The sequence below is a fragment of the Epinephelus lanceolatus genome, chromosome 11 (assembly GCF_041903045.1).
Source record: "Epinephelus lanceolatus isolate andai-2023 chromosome 11, ASM4190304v1, whole genome shotgun sequence".
NCBI classification, from domain to species: Eukaryota; Metazoa; Chordata; class Actinopteri; order Perciformes; family Serranidae; genus Epinephelus; species Epinephelus lanceolatus.
The window spans coordinates 34,235,550-34,244,808 of record NC_135744.1 but is presented as its reverse complement, the minus strand read 5'-3'; positions in this window follow the sequence as shown (position 1 = coordinate 34,244,808).

Below are 9,259 nucleotides of genomic sequence, written 5' to 3'. Positions count from 1 at the left end.
CACACCTCCATTCTTGTTTCACATTTGTGATTTGATTTTTATTGGACTGGAGCTCATGCTGATTCATATGCACCTTCATGAACTCTGAAATAAAGCATAGTCACACTTATATCAGTTTTCGAGGTATTTGACGTTTTTTCTCCCCTCTCTGTCCGTGCTATGTGTTGCATTATAAATGTGCAGATCTCATATATTAGTCAGTGAGTGAGATTGACGCTGGAGGGAGGGGTTGACGGTGGTGGTGAGGGGATGACACAAATAGGCAGACCTACACATACACACACACCCAAATGGGAAAATGGTATTCTGGGTTGCGATGGGATGAGTCACACAGCGGCTAAACCACCCCGACTGAAACTTTACACCGTAATTTCCATCATAGACCAAACTGCTTCTCCGACTCAGCTCCACCAGTCCCAACAGATTCACACATTCTTTTCATCTGATGCTGCAATTAAATGAAACAATCACATACTGCTATTTGAGCGCACTTTATTGTGCACTATTAAAATTGGTCTTTGACTCTCAAATGCAATTTAGATTTTTTCCCCCTTGTTTTTTGTTTAGTGTTTCTTATTTTTGTAAGTTGTGGAAATTTGGCTGCTGGATTGTATTTGTTTTGTTTATTCACCACAAACAGCCAATGTAGCAACTGCACAGAGGTTAGCTGTAAGCTTGCTAGCAATGTACATAATGACCCTCAGTGTGTCAGTGCACGTTGACAGTTCAGCTTTTCTTGTCTCAGTACGTATACAGATTTTGGTCCTACAGCCTTGAGTTAAACACAAAGGTTTTGCTTAATTAATTTCAAATGCAATCATGCTGCCACTAGCATAAGCTTTTCATTCAGGCTGCACTTTTACCTGTAGCCTTCATCCCCGGGGGCAAAACAGTCACACATTTTAACTATGTATGCTTTAATACTTCATTCACTTACATGTGCTTCATGGTTTTATATTCCTCAAATGCATCTTTTCATTAATGCATAATTGAACCAAAATACAAAACACTGTTACACCCTGCTGCATCCTTTATCTTAGAAAGGAAGTGACCTTTCACAGGGTCACAGAGATTGCATGCATCGTTAGTAAAAAAATATTCCATGGTATCCAAATTGTTTGCCTTAAGCTCACTGAACAATTAGGCACAAGTATTTTGTTACAACCACAATAATGATTTCCAGAAGAACAGAGAAACATCTCTTCAGGGTGTCATGTAAGAAGAGAATTGTATTGGTTCAATGTGTGGTGGCGAACCTGCAGGATTCTGTGATGCCTTGGTGTGTTGATGCACGTGGTTGCATTGGATCAGCTAAGAGAAACATGCTGTAAGGGATAAATGTTAAATGTTCTGTAGGTCATCCAAAACCAGCTCAAAGAGTTTCTGTAAATCAGTCCCATAAATTTACTGAGCAATGGATGACATAAAACTGCAGAATGCGTTGGCATATTCTTAAAGAGTTCAGGTTTTAGATGAAAAGTAAGCACTTAAGTCTTTCGTAAGTCTTTTTTTTTTTTTTTTTTTTTTTTTTTTACTGTAAACATAGGATATGTAATCATACTTTTTATGCACTCAAAATATGTGGAGAACATATCTGGTTCCATCTGTGCTTAATAAGGAAGTGAATTTGAGAGAAGAACATCATTTCAATATGTAAATAAAAAAATGCTTCTGCCACTGGCCACTACAATGTGTCTTAATTATGCATTGGGCAGGTCAGTCCAGACTGTGACTGTCTCTCTGTAATAACATATGTCTCACATTTTTCTGTGGTGCCTTCTTTATAGTGAGTCACCATTACCTAAAGCACTTGTAAATGAACTGTGAGTGAAGAGACAAAAAAGACACCAAGGGGAAGAACAATATTGAGGGCCATATAAACAAGAAGAAAGCTTTGTGTTGACCAAGAGGCAAAGTTTTTTTCTTTTTTGTACACATTTATTGGCCAATATAATGCTTTACGTCCATGGACTTCCTGTATTGTATGCCAAATCAAGGATATTGATGGAAGGGAGTCAGCTGATAGATCACATTTTCTTTCTATGCAACCAATTGGTGAATTTCATTCAGGGTGCCTTATTTAAACTGCTCTGGTCTGCCTACTGTTGCTGCTTCCTCTGGGTCTGTTCTGTTCCCGAGGGGTCTTTACTGCTGCTCTCCCTGTTCCCGAGGGGTCTTTACTGCTGCTTTTCCATGTAGGCGCATGGAAGGGCAGGGGGTGTGCTCTCTCTGCCTCAGGCTTTCCTCGTGTGTGTGGGTGTGTGGAAGGATGAAGAGGTGTGCTCTTGCCGCCTTTGGCTTTCCACGTAGGCACGCAGAGGGGAGGAGAAGTGTCTTGTCTTTGCCTTCGGCTTTTCAAGTAGGCACATGGAAAGGCAGGGAGGTTTGCTCTATCCACCTTAGGCTTTCCATGTAGGCGCATGGAAGGGCAGGGAGGTGTGCTCTCTCTGCCTCAGGCTTTCTTTATGTACGTATGGAAGGGCAGATAGGTGTGCTCTCTCTGCCTCAGGCTTTCCTTGTTTGCACATGGAAGGGCAGAGATGTGTGCTCTCTCTGCCTTAAGGCTTTCCACGTAGGCACGTACAAGAAGCTTTCTGCCTAGGCCCATGGAGAGGCAGAGAGGCCCCAGAAAAGAGCCATAAAACTGCAAATGGAAATAAAGGTTTTTTTGAAAGTGTTCTTGACTGAACTATACTAACTCTGTGGCAATGTATGCAATGTCCGCCATAATAATATAATATATTTGGCAGCAGCAAGTCCTGGAAACATAATAACTTACGACACCATAGTATTACTTATGGGAAGGACACTCATAACACACTCCCTGCCTAAGCGCACATCACCAGCAAGTGAGCAAACAAAAAAACAGTTATGCTGAAAGGACTGTGGACTTAGCTGTATTTGTGTCAGAGGTATCTGAGACTGTCTATTGACAGTCCAACAATTGGAATAGGAAATGTCAGTTTATTTAAAATCTTCTTGAAAATCTCCAGTGTGATTAAGCACTCTTTGCAATTAAGGCTCGTAAAGGTGCAAAGAACCCCACATGCCAGCAAACAAATCCCTTCTTTGAAATAAAAGTGCCTCACAGACTCAGTTTTCCTAATGCACCCTTTGTTCAGAGATGTGCCTGTTTCCTAAGTATTTGATCTTGATCTGTCCCTTCCCTTTTTATCATTTATGACATTGAGAAGTCATCCAAAAACAAGGGTTTCATTACCTGTCTAATTGCTGCACTAATGAGAAGCTTGTTTATCTAGGAGGAGTAATTAGTTGTGTTGATTAGCATCAATTAGACCCATAGTGTTTTAATCTGCCATTAGGATGCAGCCAGAGAGAATGTTCCCATGCCTACTCCAGGTTGGACACAGCTATTATGAAGGCTGTGTTGCACAATTTGCCCCAAGATAGAAGGATGAGTGCTTTTAATCTGAGTGTTAAGTGGACAAAGAGGATATTGTAGTGCGGAGTCCAAATATTAACAAAGAGAAGGTTTTGAATGTATTATATGAATATAATATATAGAGTTGACATTCGTGGTCTTGGCTCGGACTGTGTCGCTTTCTGCAAACAACCACACAATGCCAGTTATAAACTTGTGTCTTGAAAAACACAATAAACATATACAGCTGTTACAAGTATATGTACTATATGTGGGCTGAACACAGCCGCGGTGTGGACAGTCCCTTAAAAAAGCACCTCAAACAATGGTACACCCTATCTGCTATACAATGTGGTAATGACATATGGATTCTCATATTTATCTTACGGCTGACAGTCTCTTCTTATGCATTGTCATGTTACACTGAGTATGACTGTGATTATCTCTCATATGTGTGAAGAAAGCCATACATGTTTCCCATGAAGGCAAAATTACAGTGTATGAATGACTTGTGTGCAAGATGACAGTCATGTTTATAACACTCTAAAGCCAATATGGGGCATTATAATGATATGCTTTAGTTATATAGCACTTACAAAGTGATTGACAGGCATAACAACTGACAATATACAGCGCAATCAAGAAAAGAAATAGAAACAGAAAGAAGGAATAAAAAGTGAGAAATAAAAGCTTTATGAAAATTAGTCTTCAGAGAGTTTTAAAGAGGATACTGAAGTTGCTGATATGTGATTCCCAACGGTAGGCTGTTTCAGAGCTGCAGAGTCTTTACATTATCCACTTATAGAAACCAGATGAACCAATTGCAACAATTGAGTGGGAGATAAATCTTAAACTAGAGTTACCGCCTCAAAGTTGTATGTCTCTGTGAACCAGTCTATTTGCAGTTACAGTTTTCATGTCGGTCCAGACTCATATGTTGACACAAAGAAGCTACATATTCTAAAACATGGCCGCTTAACACACATCTTCAACACAGCAGCACAGTTCTACACAGTTACCACAGTTTCAAGATCGGCACCCAAGGTAAGTGTTACCACTTCAGTATCTCAACCTTCCTGAGTTATGGTGTTGAATAATGGCAAGAAAAGTGTTTTTGCTGAGCACAGTGAAGCTGACCTTTGACCTTTTGAATATAAAATGTCATCTCTCCCTTATTGTATTCTTATAGACATGTGTGTGTGAAACTTTGTCGTAGTTAAAGTATAAATTCTTGAGTTGTGGCCATGTTGTGTGAGGCCAAAGTGACCTTGACCATTGACCACTAAATTGAGTCCAACATTTGTGCCACATTTAAAGAAATTCCCTCAAAGCCTTTTTGAGATACTGCGTTTACGGTCAGACAACTCAAAAATATAATGCTTTTGGCCACAGCTGTCGTAAAAAATTCCAACCCATATGACACAGAATACTCAGACTTTAGTATTCATATTTCACCAAGACACCAAGCTTATGAGCTTATTGAAGAAACTGAATTAATTCCAAATACAACACACAGGTGGAAAGCAGCAGCACAAGAGTCAAAGCCACCAAGAGTATGCCAAGAGCACCAACACAAACAACAAATACACAGAGCCAGGACAGATTCACAGTATATATAACAGGACAAACCAGCACTGACAGCTGCTTGGTGAATTGAAGCAGCGGTCTCTATAGGAACTCAATGTACAATAAAGCCTTTGTAACTGCCCACAGCCGAACAGGCAGGAAAACTTTGCTTCAAGTTCCTTGTAGAGGCATTTGAGGCCAACAGCTGATATGATGAACAGATTTGTGGCGCACAAGTGAGACTATATTCTCCACAAAGCCTCTCTGAGGTGACATCATCAGGCTGTTGGCAAGCAAGCTTGCTTATGAAATGCAACAAGTATTCAGTAGCAGCAGCAGCAGCATAACAGCGGAACTAATCTACCACAGCAGACCTGGCAGGGCATGAACATCTTCAACAGCTCGCCTTATGGTAAAGGGTGTGTTGGATATATGTCACAACAAAAAGAGGAGGTCATGTGTGAGTCTAGCTATGTGCTGAGGTTGTTCTCGCGAACCTAAACGAGCCCCCAGGTATCCCTCCATTCATGTTCACTTTAGTATAAACGTCCAATAAAAAAGAGCCCATTAAAGTTCAACATTCACCGTTTCCCGAAAGTTTGATGATGCATTGACGGTACATCATGTGATCTACTTTCCATCACCCTGGTACCATGACACATGTAATAGCCTACTTTGTTCTTTGAGCACCAGTGGCTCTCTTTCTCTGTGTAATTAGTGCCCTAACAATCAGAGCACAATGATCTAATTTGATATTAAGCTGTGCATCATGCATGCATGGCTGAAGACAGAGAGAGGCACTGCCTGTACAGTACTGTGAGGAGAGAGCAATGAGGGAGACAGGGATAATGACGAGGAAGTGAAACAGTCAAATGATTACCATAATTGCATTTATATATTGTGATGAATATCAAGTTCAGCTTCAAAACTAAACTGCTTGTTGTCTCATTCATTATGCCAATAGTGAGCCTTCAAACATCACAATGCTGGTGCTAAATGTTTTCTGAAGCTTCAAACTATGTGCAATTAAACCTGTGCAACAACTCATTATCTTGTGTGTTATTAGCCAATATATTGTGGTTACTACTAGTCTGCAATTTGGAAAGTGAATATGATCACTAAGATAGCCACATAATAACGTGAATGCTCTATGTAGTGTGTCTCAGATATATATATACAGTGGTGGAAAAAAGTTTTCGGACACCCCATGCATTTGTGAAACATTGCATTAAGAATCACTCTTAGGTCTTCAAGTGCAATTTCTTTTAGTACAGTCACAGCCAAAATACTAAATAAATCCTAAAAAAGTCATTAAAAACTTAAAATTGATTGGTTCCATAAAAATACATAAGAAATTTTGAGTATTGGGTCATTTTGGTACCAGTGATGAAGGTCGTTCTTTTTATTAAAGGACACAATTTTTGGTGCCAAGCTTCGTGTCTACATAAAGCCAGCACATTTGAAAGTTCTTCAGACACAAAAATGGCTAAAACAAGGAACCTAAAGCAGGAAACACGCCTGAAGATAAAGATTCTCAGCCAGGAAGGGTACAGCTGCCGCCAGATAGCCAGGAAGTGCAGATGCAGTCCTTCAGCAGTTGGATACACTCTGCAGAAATACAGACGAACCAACAGCTTGGAAGACAAACCAAGATCTGGGCGTCCAAGGGTTTCTTCAGCAAGAAATGACCGCATCCTGATCCGCATGTGCAGGCAAAACCGCTGAATGACATCACAGGAGCTTCAGCAGCAGTGGTCAAACCAAACTGGTGTCCAGTGTTCCACCCGCACTGTACGTGGCCGACTTTTAGATCATGGCTTAAGGTCCTACAAGGCTATCAAGAAGCCCCTGATCAATGAGAGACAGAGGTTAGCCCGGCGTCGTTGGGCCCAGGCACACAAGAACTGGACAGCCAGGAATTGGAAGAAGATTTTGTGGTCAGATGAGTCCAGTTTCCAGCTTTATCTTCCTCCTGCTAATGTGAGGGTACGCAGAAGGCCAGGCGAAGCATTATCTCCAGCATGTACAGTACCTACTGTCAAGCATGGTGGAGGCAGTATCATGGTTTGGGGATGCATGAGTGCTGCTGGTGTTGGTCATCTCACTGTCTGTGATGGCACATTGAACTCTACCAAGTATTGTACCATTCTCAAACCCACATGCTCCCTTCTGCACGTGCACTGTTACGTCGAGGTAAAAACTGGATGTTTCAACAAGATAATGCCCCTTGCCACACATCCAAGGCCAGTAGAACTTGGCTGCAGGAGCACAGTATCCAGGTCTTAGAGTGGCCAGCTCAATCCCCGGACATGAGCCCCATTGAAAATCTGTGGTGGATTATCAAAAGGTCTGTTTCAAAGCATAAACCAAAGAATTTAGAAGAATTAAAAGCAGTAATTCAAGAAGAATGGGACAAGATTATCCCTCAACAGTGTGAAAGGCTCGTGGGGAACATGCCAGCCAGGATTAGAGCTCTACTACGTGCCAGTGGCAGGACTACTAAATATTAATTTGATGATGTGATGGTTTATTTATTTTTTGTTCAGTTTTGAACACATTCTCTGTTATTTGTTGACTTTGATACCGACAATGTTGAGAACTGACATATTGAAACTGTCAAGAATTTAGTTTTGTTAGTTTTTCTTGTAAACAATAAACAAAACAATATAATTTGTATTTGTTTGTATCTGTTAATGCAGCCACACCTTTTGAAACACAAAAAAGATTTTTCCACAAATATTTCATGATAATATTTGAGATTGTGTAAAATTTTAAGGGTGTCCAAAAACTTTTTTCCACCACTGTATATAAGGAAACATTTTCAGGGTCTTTATGTAAGGGCTAACAATAGAGTATGATTAGCTTTCTAAGTAGAGTGAGGCAGGAATGAGTTCTAAAACCCGGAAATGAGTTCGCATTTCTGCACCTCTGATTTCCTTGTCTTAAAGTTATTGGGTTTTCTTAAGGTCATATTGGACATATGCCTGCAATAAGGTCTGTGGTTAACACAAGCTTAAGAGATTTTCACTTTTTATTGGATGACATAAAACATGCCAGTAAACACCCCACTTGTGAATTTTGAAGCTTTATTGTCTTAAAAAAAAGGTGGTTGCTGACAAGTGGCTAAATGAGACTACGTCATCATGCCGAACTGGGGCAAACATGGCTTTACAGCCTCGCTGTGGTAGTGACCTTGAACTCTTGACTGTGGTGTAGTTTGTTGTAGGTGGGGGGCGGGGTTGCCGTCACTCACTGGTCCAGCAGTCACTGTATTTCCTCATTACCGGTGAAACAGAGGGAAGGCTGCACCTGGTTTATCTAGTAAAAGTAGAGTAATGGTTAGAGTTGTCACAGTGAAATTTAAGGTGTGTTGATGGATTCACGCTGTCACCTCATGCATTGAGTAATGTTACAAGTTAACATTCCACCTTAAAAGTTGCTGTCAGTCGGCCCAGTGAATTAAGTTATGTTTAACTCAGACTCCAGCTGCTGTGAGAGGCAGCAAAACATCCTTTCATATTATGGTAACAGTCTACTAACAAAACTCTCCACGGTATGAACAGTGGTTACATGAGCTTAAAAACCAGCCACAACTCAGCCCTGAGCAGAGTGACCGCCCACTATTGACCAATCAATGGACTGCATTGTTCACAGCTCCACCTTTTAGTACCAGATCTGTGTGCTAGGTACCCCAACAGAGGGGGGACCAAAAATGGGGACGGTACAGAACGGTTCCATCAGTGCCATGTATGGCTTTAAAAACAAATAAAAGAGCCTTAAAACCAATCCTGGATTTGATGGGTAGCCAGTTTAGAAGCTAGCACTGGTGTAATGCTGTCAAGAAGTAAGTGAAGTATATGTTGGATAAAGTTGGAAAGAACCATTTGCTTGACTATCAGGTTATATAAACATTCGACCGTGTTGTCTTTATAAGCATTTAACTGTGTTGTCCTATCTCCTGTTTCCTAAAATGTATGGTAAACATCATTTGACAGATTAGGCATTTGTCATATTAGCAAAAGGTGTAAAAGATGAAAGGTGTTGGTTGTATCTGTGTAACAAACAAACAAAACGATTAGTACATTACTTGCCAAGACCCTGACAAGTATGTAACCCGCTGCACTGAAAGAATAATTAGTTTGCATTTTAGTACATTATAGTACTCACTAAATATCAGTGATTTATTCAGTGCCGTCTCTCCACAGTAATTAGTGACCTTGCAAAATCTCTGACGGACTGAATGTGGTGCAGGGAGGACAAACTCATTGCAAGGTGAAAGCAGTGCAATTTATTTCATAAATTTGTATCATT